Below are 14670 nucleotides of genomic sequence, written 5' to 3'. Positions count from 1 at the left end.
CTTCAGCGTGAACACTGCACGCAGCCACAGGCTGCTGTGCACGGCTTTTCCTCAGCTCGACGTACAGTCATTCTCTTGCTGTTTCCCCGAGTCGAAAGTGTCCGTGTAGCTCTCTCGCTCAGCGAAAGGCGTCAGGAGAGAAACACTTGCTGGATGAGCTTTTCGCTGGCCAAGCCTTTCAACACAGCACCACCATTCGGGCAAAGGAGGAGGAGAAAGGAAAGAGCACCTTTTCGTCCCGGCACGTTCTTCTTTGCGAGACGCCTCTCCGCCTCTTCGCTCCCTGCAAGGCTGTAATGTGCGCGGTGGCACTTGGAAGCGAGAAGGCAGGTGCAGAGAGCACCGCGATCTGACGGCGCTGTGCCGGCTGGAAAGGAAAGAGGGCTGCCACTGGAATGCGGTGCAAATACAGGTTTGCACGCGTCGAGGGTAAGCGCCGGGTGAGCTTGCTGACCTAAAACCGTTCTCTGTGCCAGACACAGGCATTGAGAATCTTTCCGTTAAGAATCAGGCTGCCACGCAAACAGAACGTGGTGCTGCCTAGCGCTGCGAGGGAAAGTGCAGGCAGAGCATTCTCGGCTGAATCTGCTTGTTGAAGCAGCTCTTGGCTGGACGTTTGCAAGTCGCGCCACTGAGTCCATGAAGCCGGTGCCCAGCTGCTTCGTTCTTCGCCTTCTGTGGTCCGGACAGGACTGAAGCGCAGCGATGGCTTGGAGCTTTGCCGCTCTTCAGATTGTTTACTGCAGGCATCTACATTTTTCTGTGCACGGATTTTCCTCAGCTGGACATAGAATTATTTTCTTGCTGTTTTACAGTGTCCAGACCATCTGTGTAGCTCTCGGTCAGGGAAATGCGTCAAGAGAGACGCCCTTGCTGGATGAGCTTTTCGCTGGCCAAGCCTTTCGACATCCCACCACAATTGGTCGAGGACGAGGAGAAAGGAGGGGTAACAGGGTAATATCTCTACAGTGCATCAGGTCATGTGAAATTTGTGCTGCTGCTGCCTAGTGCCCTTGCAGCTATCTGGGGAAGCAATTGCCCTTCCCTTCAGTCTCTGAGTTTCGGAGAACACGAATGCATGTAGGATGCAAGCGGAGGAGGGAAGTACAGAGTGCACCGGTGAGTTCGCTGTTGCTTACCTGGGGAGGGCGGAGGTGCAGCCCAGCACTGGCTTTGACGTCTACGGCCGTTCTCCAGGAGAGTAGCTGCTGGAGGCTGCCAAGGGAGCTGCGAGCACGAAAGTATAGCGGGCGTCTGTCTTAGAAGAAAGGCGCAGAGCCGCACTGTGATGCGCCCTTTCAGGAGGCTGCTTGGAGAAAGGGTGCTTTAGGAGGGCCTTCTGCTTTGACGCCTGCTCCTGGGTGAGCTCTAGCTGCAGGGACTCTGCAAGGCTGAACGACTAGGGAAGTGCCTATCTCCACGCTGTGGGATGAAGTGCTACGGCTCCGCGTTCCCTTTTGGAGACGCGAGGACTCCCTCAGCCGGCTTGGCTTGTGAACGAGCCTGCTGGACTTCTGCAACTCGGTGCACTGCACCTGCAAGCCCGGTGCTCTGCGGCTTCATTTTTCGCCTCACGTTATCCGCACGGAAGGGAAGCCCAGCGAGGGCACTGAACTTTGCCGCTTTTGCTCGTGCATGCTGCACGCACCCTCGGTGTAGCGTGCACGATTTCTTTCCACAGCTCTATAGGAGAAAGGCTCGCGAAGGGTGTCTGGACTTCAGGCGGCTCTCTTGAAAGCTGTGTATTGCATAGGCGAAGTTACAGCATTTCAGGGAGTGGGTATCCAGAGCCAGCCCTACAGCTGTCAGCTACAGCTGGTAGGCATACCTGGAGCCGCTTTCTGTTCAAGTTAGAAAGCATTATGTATTTTTCTTTGCTGAGTATCTCAATACATAGCAACCAATAAGCACCATACAACAATACCTTTACATTTGCCTGTAGCCTATCATGACTACTACCATTACCATATTATAGTCATTCTTATCCAATCACAAGAGTAAGTATGTTACAATTTAAGCTTACAGTGGAAAATTCTCAGACCTCTCTTCTTCTTGCTACATCGACATTTCTTGTTTGCCTGCGATAGCTCTCTTTTTGGTAAAAACATGTTTTCTATTTCCTTATGGCCTTCTTGAGACTTATTTACTTGGTGAAAAACATGTGCTTGTTTGTACTCACATACCGGTGTCCTAATAAAAAACATCTCCTTCCAACTCAATCTCCAACCTTTGCCTTCTCAGTTATTCAGTGATCAGTGTTTCAGCAAAACACCTTTTACTCTCTATCAAAACTCGTTTCCATTTCTACCTCATGCTAAGTTTCTACATTCAGAGATCTTTCTGTCAAGCCTACATAGCTGTGAAACTTTCTTACCAAACTTTCATCCTCTCCAACAAGCTCGAGCTACAAGGACACCCTTTCAGTTTCGCTGAGTCCACGCTGCCCACGTAGCTGTCGCTGAGCGAAGTGTGCCAGGGGAGAAGCACTTGCTGGAAGAGTCTTTCAATGCGCACGGCTTTGAAGGCAGCACCACAATGTGGGCCACGAGAAGGGGTGAGGAGGAATGTGGTGTCGTCCTGGCACCTTTCTCCTGTGTGAGCTGTCTACCGAAGCTCTTTGCTCCTTGCGAGACGGCAGCGTGCGCCGGAGTACACTCGAGCCGAGGAGCGGGCAGACAGCATCGCCATCTGACGGGCGCTTTGCAGCTTGCCGCAGAAAGCGCTGCACTGCCGGGCACAGTGTTCCGGGCGAGAAGCAGAAGACCGTCCGCCTCCGGGGGAACGAAGGTACGGCATGCTCGAAAAGGCGAAGAACGAAGCCGCGGAGCGCCGGGCTCGCGTGCTCGTTGTACGGGCTGCAAGACGACCGTGGCTGCCACTCTCCTGCCTGCTGAATTGACGTTATAGCCTTGGGAAGGAGGAAGTTCCACGGCACTTACCTGTGCTGCTGCTGCCTATTCCTCTTGTAGCTCTCTGTGGAAGCATTTGCGCTTCCCTTCAGTCTCCGTCTTTCCGAGAACACGATGGTAGTAGCATGCAGCGGAGGAGGGAAGAACAGAGCGCACCGGTGAGTCTGGTGCCGCTTACGTGCGGAAGGCGAAGGTGCAGCCCAGCCCTGGCTTCTACTTCTCGGGCCGTTCTCCAGGAAAGCAGCTGCTGGAGGCTGCCAAGGGAGCTGCGAGAGTGAAAGCAAGGTGGGCATCTGTCTTAGAAGAAAGGCACAGAGCCACAGTGTCATTTGCGATTTCCGAAGGCTGGTTGGAGAGGCGTGCTTTAGGAAAGCCTTCTGCTTTGACGCCTGCTCCTGGCTGAGCTCTAGTTGCAGGGACTCTGCAAGGCTGAACAACTAGGAAAGTGCCTATGTCCACGCTGTGGGATGAAGCACTATAGCTGCGGCTTCCTTTCTGGAGCAAGCAAGAATGCTCTCAGCCGACTCTGCTTGTGAACGAGCCCTTGCTGGTCTTGGGCAATTTGGTGCACTGCACACGCAAGCCCAGTGCTCTGCAGCTAAATTGTTTGCCTTAAGTGGTCTGGACTGAAGAGAAGGCCAGCGATGGCAGTGAACTTTGCTGCTTTTCCGCGTGCATGCTGCACCCACCAACGATGCACCGTGCACGGTTTCTTTGCTCAGCTCGAGCTACAGCGACACCCTTTCGGTTTCGCTGAGTCCACGCTGCCCATGCAGCTCTCACTCAGCGAAGTGCGCCAGGGGAGAAGCACTTGCTGGAGAAGTCTTTCAATGTGCAAGGCTTTGAAGGCAGCACCTCAATCGGGACATGAGGAGGGCTGATGAAGAACGTGGTTCTTTCTTGGCAACTTTCTCCTGTGCGAGATGTCTACCGAAGCTCTTTGCTCCTTGCGAGACGGCAGCGTGCGCCGGAGTACACTCGAGCCGAGGAGCGGGCAGACAGCATCGCCATCTGACGGGCGCTTTGCAGCTTGCCGCAGAAAGCGCTGCACTGCCGGGCACAGTGTTCCGGGCGAGAAGCAGAAGACCGTCCGCCTCCGGGGGAACGAAGGTACGGCGTGCTCGAAAAGGCGAAGAACGAAGCCGCGGAGCGCCGGGCTCGCGTGCTCGTTGTACGGGCTGCAAGACGACCGTGGCTGCCACTCTCCTGCCTGCTGAATTGACGTTATAGCCTTGGGAAGGAGGAAGTTCCACGGCACTTACCTGTGCTGCTGCTGCCTATTCCTCTTGTAGCTCTCTGTGGAAGCATTTGCGCTTCCCTTCAGTCTCCGTCTTTCCGAGAACACGATGGTAGTAGCATGCAGCGGAGGAGGGAAGAACAGAGCGCACCGGTGAGTCTGGTGCCGCTTACGTGCGGAAGGCGAAGGTGCAGCCCAGCCCTGGCTTCTACTTCTCGGGCCGTTCTCCAGGAAAGCAGCTGCTGGAGGCTGCCAAGGGAGCTGCGAGAGTGAAAGCAAGGTGGGCGTCTGTCTTAGAAGAAAGGCACAGAGCCACAGTGTCATTTGCGATTTCCGAAGGCTGGTTGGAGAGGCGTGCTTTAGGAAAGCCTTCTGCTTTGACGCCTGCTCCTGGCTGAGCTCTAGTTGCAGGGACTCTGCAAGGCTGAACAACTAGGAAAGTGCCTATGTCCACGCTGTGGGATGAAGCACTATAGCTGCGGCTTCCTTTCTGGAGCAAGCAAGAATGCTCTCAGCCGACTCTGCTTGTGAACGAGCCCTTGCTGGTCTTGGGCAATTTGGTGCACTGCACACGCAAGCCCAGTGCTCTGCAGCTAAATTGTTTGCCTTAAGTGGTCTGGACTGAAGAGAAGGCCAGCGATGGCAGTGAACTTTGCTGCTTTTCCGCGTGCATGCTGCACCCACCAACGGTGCACCGTGCACGGTTTCTTTGCTCAGCTCGAGCTACAGCGACACCCTTTCGGTTTCGCTGAGTCCACGCTGCCCATGCAGCTCTCACTCAGCGAAGTGCGCCAGGGGAGAAGCACTTGCTGGAGAAGTCTTTCAATGTGCAAGGCTTTGAAGGCAGCACCCCAATCGGGACATGAGGAGGGCTGATGAAGAACGTGGTTCTTTCTTGGCAACTTTCTCCTGTGCGAGATGTCTACCGAAGATCTTTGCTCCTTGCCAGACTGCAGTGTGCACCAGAGTACACTCTGGCCGAGAAGGAGAAGGCAGACAGCACCACCATCTGACGGGCCCTATGCAGGTTATGACAGAAAGCAGACTGCCCCTGGAAGGCACTGGCAACTACGAGTTCCCCAAGTGTCAGGGGCAAATGCTGGGCGAGCTCGTCATCCTGGCACGGTTCTCTGTGCGAGAGCGACTTCTCAGCGGTCCTTCTCGTGGCCCCGATTGCGCTGCTGTGTTTTCAAAGTCCTGCACACTGAAAGACTCATCCAGCAAGTGCTTCTCCCCTTCAAGTTTCGCTGAGCGAGAGCTACCATGGGTAGTGTGGACGCCGCGAAACCGAAGGGGTCTCCCGCTAGCTCGAGCTGCGGAAAAACCGTGCACAGCACACTGACAAGCGGCAAAGCACAATGGCCTCGCTCGGCTTCTCTTCTGCCCAGACAACGAAAGGCGAAGAACGAAGCCTCAGAGCACCGGGCTTGTGCGTGCAGCATTGCAGAAAGCGCAGAGATGCCTATCGGGAATTTCGGTCCTTGCGAGAGAGTCTTGTGTGCCTCGTGGTGCTTCGAGCCGAGAAAGACCGGGCAGACAGCACCGCCACAGAGGGGGCGCTTTTGCACCTTGTAAAAGGCAAGAGGACTGCTCCTGGAAGGTGGTGCGAATCCCTGTTGCCACTAGTGTCAGGAGCAAAGTGCTTGCAAGCTTATTGTCCTGGCACAGCTCTCTGCGGGAGACGTAGCCGAGAAGCTTTCCGCTTAGCTTGGGATCGCAAGAGGGACAGATTGTGCTGCTACGTAGCGCTGGGAAGGAGAGGTGCAGGGCCCAGGCGTGTTTGGGCAGAAGCAGTGCACTGGAGCGCTTGGCTGCCGACACAGCGTTCCGTGCGAGAAGCAGACCGCTGTTCGCCTCCGGGAGAATGAAGGTACGGCGTGCTCGAAAAGGCGAAGGACGAAGCCGCAGAGCACCGGGCTGGTGTGCGCGTCGTATGGGCTTGCAAGACGAAGGGTGGCTGCTGCACTCCTGCCTGCTGAATTGACGTTCTAGCATTCGGAAGGAGGACGCTCAAGGGCACTTGCTTGTGCCGCTGCCTCTTCCTCTTCCAGCTCTAGGTGGAAGTGATTGTGCTTCTTCTCAAGATTCTTGTGGAAACTCTTTTGTTGAACTTTGGAGTGCAAAATCCTGGGAACTGAATGTTACATTCCATCTAGAACGAAAGTTTTATTCCTCAGTTTTTGTCAGGAACAGCTAGAATGGAAAACACATCTTGGCTTTTTGCATTCCCTTCAGAGAATATTAACACTACGCAAATCGATGCCACGATCTATTCTGTCACCTAAATTTACTGTTTCAATCATGCACTCATAGGCTGCTCGTCTGAAATTTTCTGTCCAGATTCATTTGACCTCACGCATCTTCTGTTTTGCAGTACCAACAAGTCTTGCTACAGAAAGACATGCTAGATCAGCAGCAGTGTTTAGGTAGGCCTTTGGTACGGCAGTATCTGAACAGCACGCAACTCATACCTCAGCAATTCTCCCTGTGGCTCTGCTATGCGTGCTCTCGCATTTTTTCTCTCTCACTGAGCCTAAACTGTAGAACAAAAACATCCAGGAACTGCTGCCATGGGAATGCACAAAGACCAAAATCCCAGAGGTGGCCTGTACATTTCCTTTGCAGCCCCTGAACCATATCAAACGCACTGCTGGTCTGTACTTTTCTTTCCAGTGACACATCACATTCAGTCGAGCGGATACTGCAGACAAACCGAATCACTTCCAGCTAGCGAGCTCCAATACGAAAATGTGGCCGCACAGGAAGCTTTCACTGGCCTTGCATGGTACAGTTGCAAACTTGCACTATGACTGCAGTCAAATGGTACTCAGGGCTTTTACATTGCGTCTGTACACTGCACACACCCGACGGTGTTCTGTGCCTTCACTGTCAGTTTGGCTACCATCAAGTACTTTCATGTTCCCAAGGTGCCTATTTGGCACAAAGAAAAAGATACCAGCCTTGCTGGACTGCGACTTCTTCTGCCAGTCTTTCACGTACACACTTCTCACTGGGGCTATGCACCTTTCTTCTAAGCTGTGTGGAAAGTCACATTCTTTACACTCACAGATGCCAGTTTCCATCCTTAAAAGAGCCCGCAGCTCTGCCCATGCAAGCAGTCTGAGAACCGAAGCCCGCTGGCAGCATTCAGCTTTGTCTCTTTTCAGAGCGTGTACTGCACACAGCACAGTATGCTGTGGGGGGTTTTCCTCCCTTATAAGTACAGTCATACTCTTTCTGTTCCACTAAGTCCACATCATCCATCTACCTCTCGCTCAGGGAAAGGCAGTAGGAGAGAGAAAAGCAGTTGCTGCATTGGTCTTTCCGAGTCCATGATTTTCAACAAACCGCCGCACTCTGGATGACAAGGGGGTGCAATGGGAGGGTCTGCTGTTCTTGCTCAAGCTGGCACTTTCATGAGCTAATGTTTGTGTAGGATGTTCACAAGTTAGTATCTGGACTCTGCGAGAGTGAAAGACAGCGCTGGGGAGCTCACATTGCCCTCTGAGTGTGGTGCAAATAAGAGTTTGTACCTGGAAGGGGGAGATCAGTGAAATCTTTTTGTCCTGACACGGTTGATTTGAGAGCAGTGGTGTTTTCAACTTGGCTCTGCACTTTGGGTGGTTTATAGCTAGGTGAGGGGCCTTTCCTTCTTTTGCAAGTCCCCCCTGCCATGCTGGGGTTGTTCTTCTGAGTGCTGACAGCGCGCAGGTTAAAGTTAACTGCTCCTCATGGCGCCCAGCACCATTCATGTGGCAATAGTTTGTTCCTTTGCGGATCCTGGCTCTTCGAATGTCTTTTGATTTCGTCCGGAAGACACTTCCATGTGGAGACAGCAACAGGTTGCTGAATGGGCACCTTTTGTGACCAATATTTACACTTGATGAAATTAGTGCATCAGGATGGTGATAGGCAACCAATGACCACTCAATTAACACTTACAATATTACTAACTTAAGCGAAACGAGGTTTTGCAAATGGCAATCTCTCCTTTGTACTGATACAGCCCTAATTTAATTTTCTTCAATGCACCAGCCTCAAGCACGGTGCTCTGCATGATTGCAAGTAAGAATTGCAAGATTGCAAGTAGGAACATTTAGTTGGAAAGGAAAGCTGATGGCACAGGTTCACATGGCGCTGTTTCTATTCTTCAAAGTGAATGTGAAACCCACTCTAACTTATTATCCAAATAGGAGAGCACCAGGGAATGCTCATACTTTAAAGGTAGCAGGGAAAAGAGCTCAGAAGCTTGGCTCTTGCATTCCCTCTCTAACAGTTCAACAGCTCTAGCCCAGAGAACTGCCTACTAGGAAGAGCCATTAAATTCACATGCTCTTCTATGTGCACTTTCCTCCTCAGCTTTAAGTACCATCATAATCCTTCAGTCTCACAGAGTCAGGATGCAAACAGAATTTTATCAGGGGCTGCTAAAGTCAGCAGGATGCAAATTTGTTCAACAGCTTGGCTTTTTCATTCCTTCTCTAACAGTTCAACAGCTATAGCCCACAGAACTGCCCATGAGGAAAAGCCATTAATTCGCTGAGAACACCCTACATGCAGATCCAAAACTGCTTTCTTTGCCAAAGAGAGAAACTATGAGCCCATCTCAGAAGAACTGGGATCTCCTCCTCCAAAATAGAAAACATCCAGGAACTGCTCCCATCCAATGTGCCAGAACACTGTTACTGGACATTACCTGCCCTGGTGTCTAAATCAGCTGCACACCAAGGATGAGCATAGCTGCTTGTCTTGGCTTACTGCCAAGAGTTCAGAAGACCACCTTTCAGAAGTGGAAACGACATGCCAAAATTGACTTTTTCAGGAGACTGCCTTGAAAATAGGGCGTAGCAACTCCATACTTGTACAAATCAAGGCAGTGCTTCTACACCAAATATGCCAGGACAGAAAGTTGCTGCTGCCCTTTACCTCCACTAGGCAGCTTCTTATGTGCACCTGAAACACTGGGGCTAGGTGCTTTCCTTCCCATGGAAAAGCATTGTCATCCTCTCTGAGGAACTGGCGTGCTACCGCCAATATTGAATATATCTAAGAATTGCTCCTACACAAGAGGTGCCAGGAGAGAAATGTCTCAGTTGAGTTTACTTCCCCATGGGACCTTATCATCTGCTCCACCAACACTGGGATTCAGACCTTTGCATTCCAAGGAAAGGCATTATGAGTCACTTGGCCTTGCGTTGCCTTCAGTACCATTGCCTGGTTTTTCCTAGCCTACCCTTGCTTTGCCTTCCTTGGCTACGTCTCTCTTGCCTATGTCTCCCTTGCCCTGCCCTGCCTATGATTTCCTTGCTTTGCCCTGCCTTGCCTTTTCTTCCATGCAGGCAAGGCAATGCAGTCAAAGCAAGTTTAGGCAATTCTAGTCAAGTCAAGGGAAAGTTAGGGAAAGCAAAGCAAGAGCAGTGAGCAGGCAGCAAAGTAGGGCCAATGAGTGCGAGGCAAGAGAAGGCCCAGAAGCTGTAGGGAAGGCAGGGCATAGGAAGGTAAGTCCAGTGATGCAGAGGGCAGGCAAAGACAAGAAAGGCTAGGCAAGGAAAGGCCAGGCAAGAAAGGGGTAGGCAAATAAAAACAGGGAATGCTTACACAAAGCAATGTGAAGCAAGGAACAGCTAGGCAAGTCAAGGCAAGAACACAGAAAGGTCAGTGGAGTAAGGCAAGCAAGGGAGAGATAGGAGAAGCAAGTTAAATCAAAGGAGAGGAAGACAAGACATGGAAGGCCAGGGAAGGAGGCAGTAGGCAGGGGCTGGTTATGAAAGGCAGTGCAAGGCTGTTGCTGTTGAGACGGTCACGACACACATACACTCTCTGCCCCGAGCAATGGCAAAAAACCACTTGTATTATTTATGCATCTTCTCTTATGCACTTTTTTAGCTACATGTGCATGGACTATTATTTTGCTATAATACAATACTACTGGTTGTCTATAGTGTACACACATTCTTTGCTAAACATCAGCCAGTATCGTCCCTTTTGCAGCTGTTACAACTTCTTTCTGTTGTTTATCTTCTTGCTTCTGCAATTCTCACGGGTACAAAATGATTGTATCAACGGAAATGTCTGTGAGGCCTTCAGACCAGCTGTTGGTTCCCACAAAAGGCAAAGGAGTGGTAGACAAAAGAAGGCCAGGAATCTGTAGGCAAAGCAGGGATTGGGAGGGGTAGGCAAAGGAAAGCAAGGCCATGTTGGAAAGGGGCACAAATGTCAAGAAGGGCAAGGGTTATGCAAGGCAGTGCAAGGCAAGGGAAGGGTAGGCAGGCCAAGGCAAGACAAGAGCATGGAGGGGTGGTGCAGAAAAGGTGATGATCGGATGGATAGGCCAGTCAAAGGTGGGTAGACTAGGCGAGGGAAAGAGGGGTAGCAGGGCAAGGCAAGTGTTGGCTTTGCAAAGCAAGGCAAGAGAGACTTAGGCAAGGCCAAGAGAGTCATAGGAGAAGCAGGCAAGACAAGACCAGGAAACAAGGGGTAAGAAAGTCAAGGTGGGAGATTGGTGAACAAGGCCATGCAATGGAGACATAGGAAGGGCAAGGGAGGTACACAGAGGTGTCTGTAAGGCAATGCAAGGCTGGGCTCTGCATGGCAAGGGATGATCAGGTATGGCAATGCCTTCATGTACCCCACTGTTTCAGGAGAATATGAGAGGTGGCCCAGGGGTGGTCAAAGCCAGCAAGACCCATCTGTCCTGGCAGCTTTCCTCCGGGAGTAATCCTTGGTTGTATTGGATATGGGACATGCAATCACCATTTTAGCCATAGACTCCTGGACAAGAATGAAAGTTCTTTTCCCTGGGAAGGAAAACACGTAGACCCACTGTTTCAGGTGCAGATGAAAGACAGAACAAGGAAGGACAAGGCACTCGAAGAACGCCTTCTTTCTGGACGCGTCCTTCTGGGTGTGCTCAAGCTGCGTGGGCTCGGCAGCACTGAAGGTGTAAGAACCTGTTTCTGGCCAGGCAGTGTGCTGCAGTGCAAGGGCTGCGCCTTACTTTGTTGAAGCAGGCAGAGCATTCTCAGCTGAATCTGCTTGTTGAAGCAGCTCTTGGCTGGACATTTGCAAGTCGCTCCACTGAGCCCATGAAGCCGGTGCCCAGCTGCTTCGTTCTTCGCCTTCTGTGGTCCGGACAGGACTGAAGCGCAGCGATGGCTTGGAGCTTTGCCGCTCTTCAGCGTGAACACTGCACGCAGCCACAGGCTGCTGTGCACGGCTTTTCCTCAGCTCGACGTACAGTCATTCTCTTGCTGTTTCCCCGAGTCGAAAGTGTCCGTGTAGCTCTCTCGCTCAGCGAAAGGCGTCAGGAGAGAAACACTTGCTGGATGAGCTTTTCGCTGGCCAAGCCTTTCAACACAGCACCACCATTCGGGCAAAGGAGGAGGAGAAAGGAAAGAGCACCTTTTCGTCCCGGCACGTTCTTCTTTGCGAGACGCCTCTCCGCCTCTTCGCTCCCTGCAAGGCTGTAATGTGCGCGGTGGCACTTGGAAGCGAGAAGGCAGGTGCAGAGAGCACCGCGATCTGACGGCGCTGTGCCGGCTGGAAAGGAAAGAGGGCTGCCACTGGAATGCGGTGCAAATACAGGTTTGCACGCGTCGAGGGTAAGCGCCGGGTGAGCTTGCTGACCTAAAACCGTTCTCTGTGCCAGACACAGGCATTGAGAATCTTTCCGTTAAGAATCAGGCTGCCACGCAAACAGAACGTGGTGCTGCCTAGCGCTGCGAGGGAAAGTGCAGGCAGAGCATTCTCGGCTGAATCTGCTTGTTGAAGCAGCTCTTGGCTGGACGTTTGCAAGTCGCGCCACTGAGTCCATGAAGCCGGTGCCCAGCTGCTTCGTTCTTCGCCTTCTGTGGTCCGGACAGGACTGAAGCGCAGCGATGGCTTGGAGCTTTGCCGCTCTTCAGATTGTTTACTGCAGGCATCTACATTTTTCTGTGCACGGATTTTCCTCAGCTGGACATAGAATTATTTTCTTGCTGTTTTACAGTGTCCAGACCATCTGTGTAGCTCTCGGTCAGGGAAATGCGTCAAGAGAGACGCCCTTGCTGGATGAGCTTTTCGCTGGCCAAGCCTTTCGACATCCCACCACAATTGGTCGAGGACGAGGAGAAAGGAGGGGTAACAGGGTAATATCTCTACAGTGCATCAGGTCATGTGAAATTTGTGCTGCTGCTGCCTAGTGCCCTTGCAGCTATCTGGGGAAGCAATTGCCCTTCCCTTCAGTCTCTGAGTTTCGGAGAACACGAATGCATGTAGGATGCAAGCGGAGGAGGGAAGTACAGAGTGCACCGGTGAGTTCGCTGTTGCTTACCTGGGGAGGGCGGAGGTGCAGCCCAGCACTGGCTTTGACGTCTACGGCCGTTCTCCAGGAGAGTAGCTGCTGGAGGCTGCCAAGGGAGCTGCGAGCACGAAAGTATAGCGGGCGTCTGTCTTAGAAGAAAGGCGCAGAGCCGCACTGTGATGCGCCCTTTCAGGAGGCTGCTTGGAGAAAGGGTGCTTTAGGAGGGCCTTCTGCTTTGACGCCTGCTCCTGGGTGAGCTCTAGCTGCAGGGACTCTGCAAGGCTGAACGACTAGGGAAGTGCCTATCTCCACGCTGTGGGATGAAGTGCTACGGCTCCGCGTTCCCTTTTGGAGACGCGAGGACTCCCTCAGCCGGCTTGGCTTGTGAACGAGCCTGCTGGACTTCTGCAACTCGGTGCACTGCACCTGCAAGCCCGGTGCTCTGCGGCTTCATTTTTCGCCTCACGTTATCCGCACGGAAGGGAAGCCCAGCGAGGGCACTGAACTTTGCCGCTTTTGCTCGTGCATGCTGCACGCACCCTCGGTGTAGCGTGCACGATTTCTTTCCACAGCTCTATAGGAGAAAGGCTCGCGAAGGGTGTCTGGACTTCAGGCGGCTCTCTTGAAAGCTGTGTATTGCATAGGCGAAGTTACAGCATTTCAGGGAGTGGGTATCCAGAGCCAGCCCTACAGCTGTCAGCTACAGCTGGTAGGCATACCTGGAGCCGCTTTCTGTTCAAGTTAGAAAGCATTATGTATTTTTCTTTGCTGAGTATCTCAATACATAGCAACCAATAAGCACCATACAACAATACCTTTACATTTGCCTGTAGCCTATCATGACTACTACCATTACCATATTATAGTCATTCTTATCCAATCACAAGAGTAAGTATGTTACAATTTAAGCTTACAGTGGAAAATTCTCAGACCTCTCTTCTTCTTGCTACATCGACATTTCTTGTTTGCCTGCGATAGCTCTCTTTTTGGTAAAAACATGTTTTCTATTTCCTTATGGCCTTCTTGAGACTTATTTACTTGGTGAAAAACATGTGCTTGTTTGTACTCACATACCGGTGTCCTAATAAAAAACATCTCCTTCCAACTCAATCTCCAACCTTTGCCTTCTCAGTTATTCAGTGATCAGTGTTTCAGCAAAACACCTTTTACTCTCTATCAAAACTCGTTTCCATTTCTACCTCATGCTAAGTTTCTACATTCAGAGATCTTTCTGTCAAGCCTACATAGCTGTGAAACTTTCTTACCAAACTTTCATCCTCTCCAACAAGCTCGAGCTACAAGGACACCCTTTCAGTTTCGCTGAGTCCACGCTGCCCACGTAGCTGTCGCTGAGCGAAGTGTGCCAGGGGAGAAGCACTTGCTGGAAGAGTCTTTCAATGCGCACGGCTTTGAAGGCAGCACCACAATGTGGGCCACGAGAAGGGGTGAGGAGGAATGTGGTGTCGTCCTGGCACCTTTCTCCTGTGTGAGCTGTCTACCGAAGCTCTTTGCTCCTTGCGAGACGGCAGCGTGCGCCGGAGTACACTCGAGCCGAGGAGCGGGCAGACAGCATCGCCATCTGACGGGCGCTTTGCAGCTTGCCGCAGAAAGCGCTGCACTGCCGGGCACAGTGTTCCGGGCGAGAAGCAGAAGACCGTCCGCCTCCGGGGGAACGAAGGTACGGCATGCTCGAAAAGGCGAAGAACGAAGCCGCGGAGCGCCGGGCTCGCGTGCTCGTTGTACGGGCTGCAAGACGACCGTGGCTGCCACTCTCCTGCCTGCTGAATTGACGTTATAGCCTTGGGAAGGAGGAAGTTCCACGGCACTTACCTGTGCTGCTGCTGCCTATTCCTCTTGTAGCTCTCTGTGGAAGCATTTGCGCTTCCCTTCAGTCTCCGTCTTTCCGAGAACACGATGGTAGTAGCATGCAGCGGAGGAGGGAAGAACAGAGCGCACCGGTGAGTCTGGTGCCGCTTACGTGCGGAAGGCGAAGGTGCAGCCCAGCCCTGGCTTCTACTTCTCGGGCCGTTCTCCAGGAAAGCAGCTGCTGGAGGCTGCCAAGGGAGCTGCGAGAGTGAAAGCAAGGTGGGCATCTGTCTTAGAAGAAAGGCACAGAGCCACAGTGTCATTTGCGATTTCCGAAGGCTGGTTGGAGAGGCGTGCTTTAGGAAAGCCTTCTGCTTTGACGCCTGCTCCTGGCTGAGCTCTAGTTGCAGGGACTCTGCAAGGCTGAACAACTAGGA

This window comes from Aphelocoma coerulescens, chromosome 4, assembly GCF_041296385.1.
Source record: "Aphelocoma coerulescens isolate FSJ_1873_10779 chromosome 4, UR_Acoe_1.0, whole genome shotgun sequence".
Taxonomy (NCBI): domain Eukaryota; kingdom Metazoa; phylum Chordata; class Aves; order Passeriformes; family Corvidae; genus Aphelocoma; species Aphelocoma coerulescens.
This window is presented reverse-complemented; position numbering follows the sequence as displayed.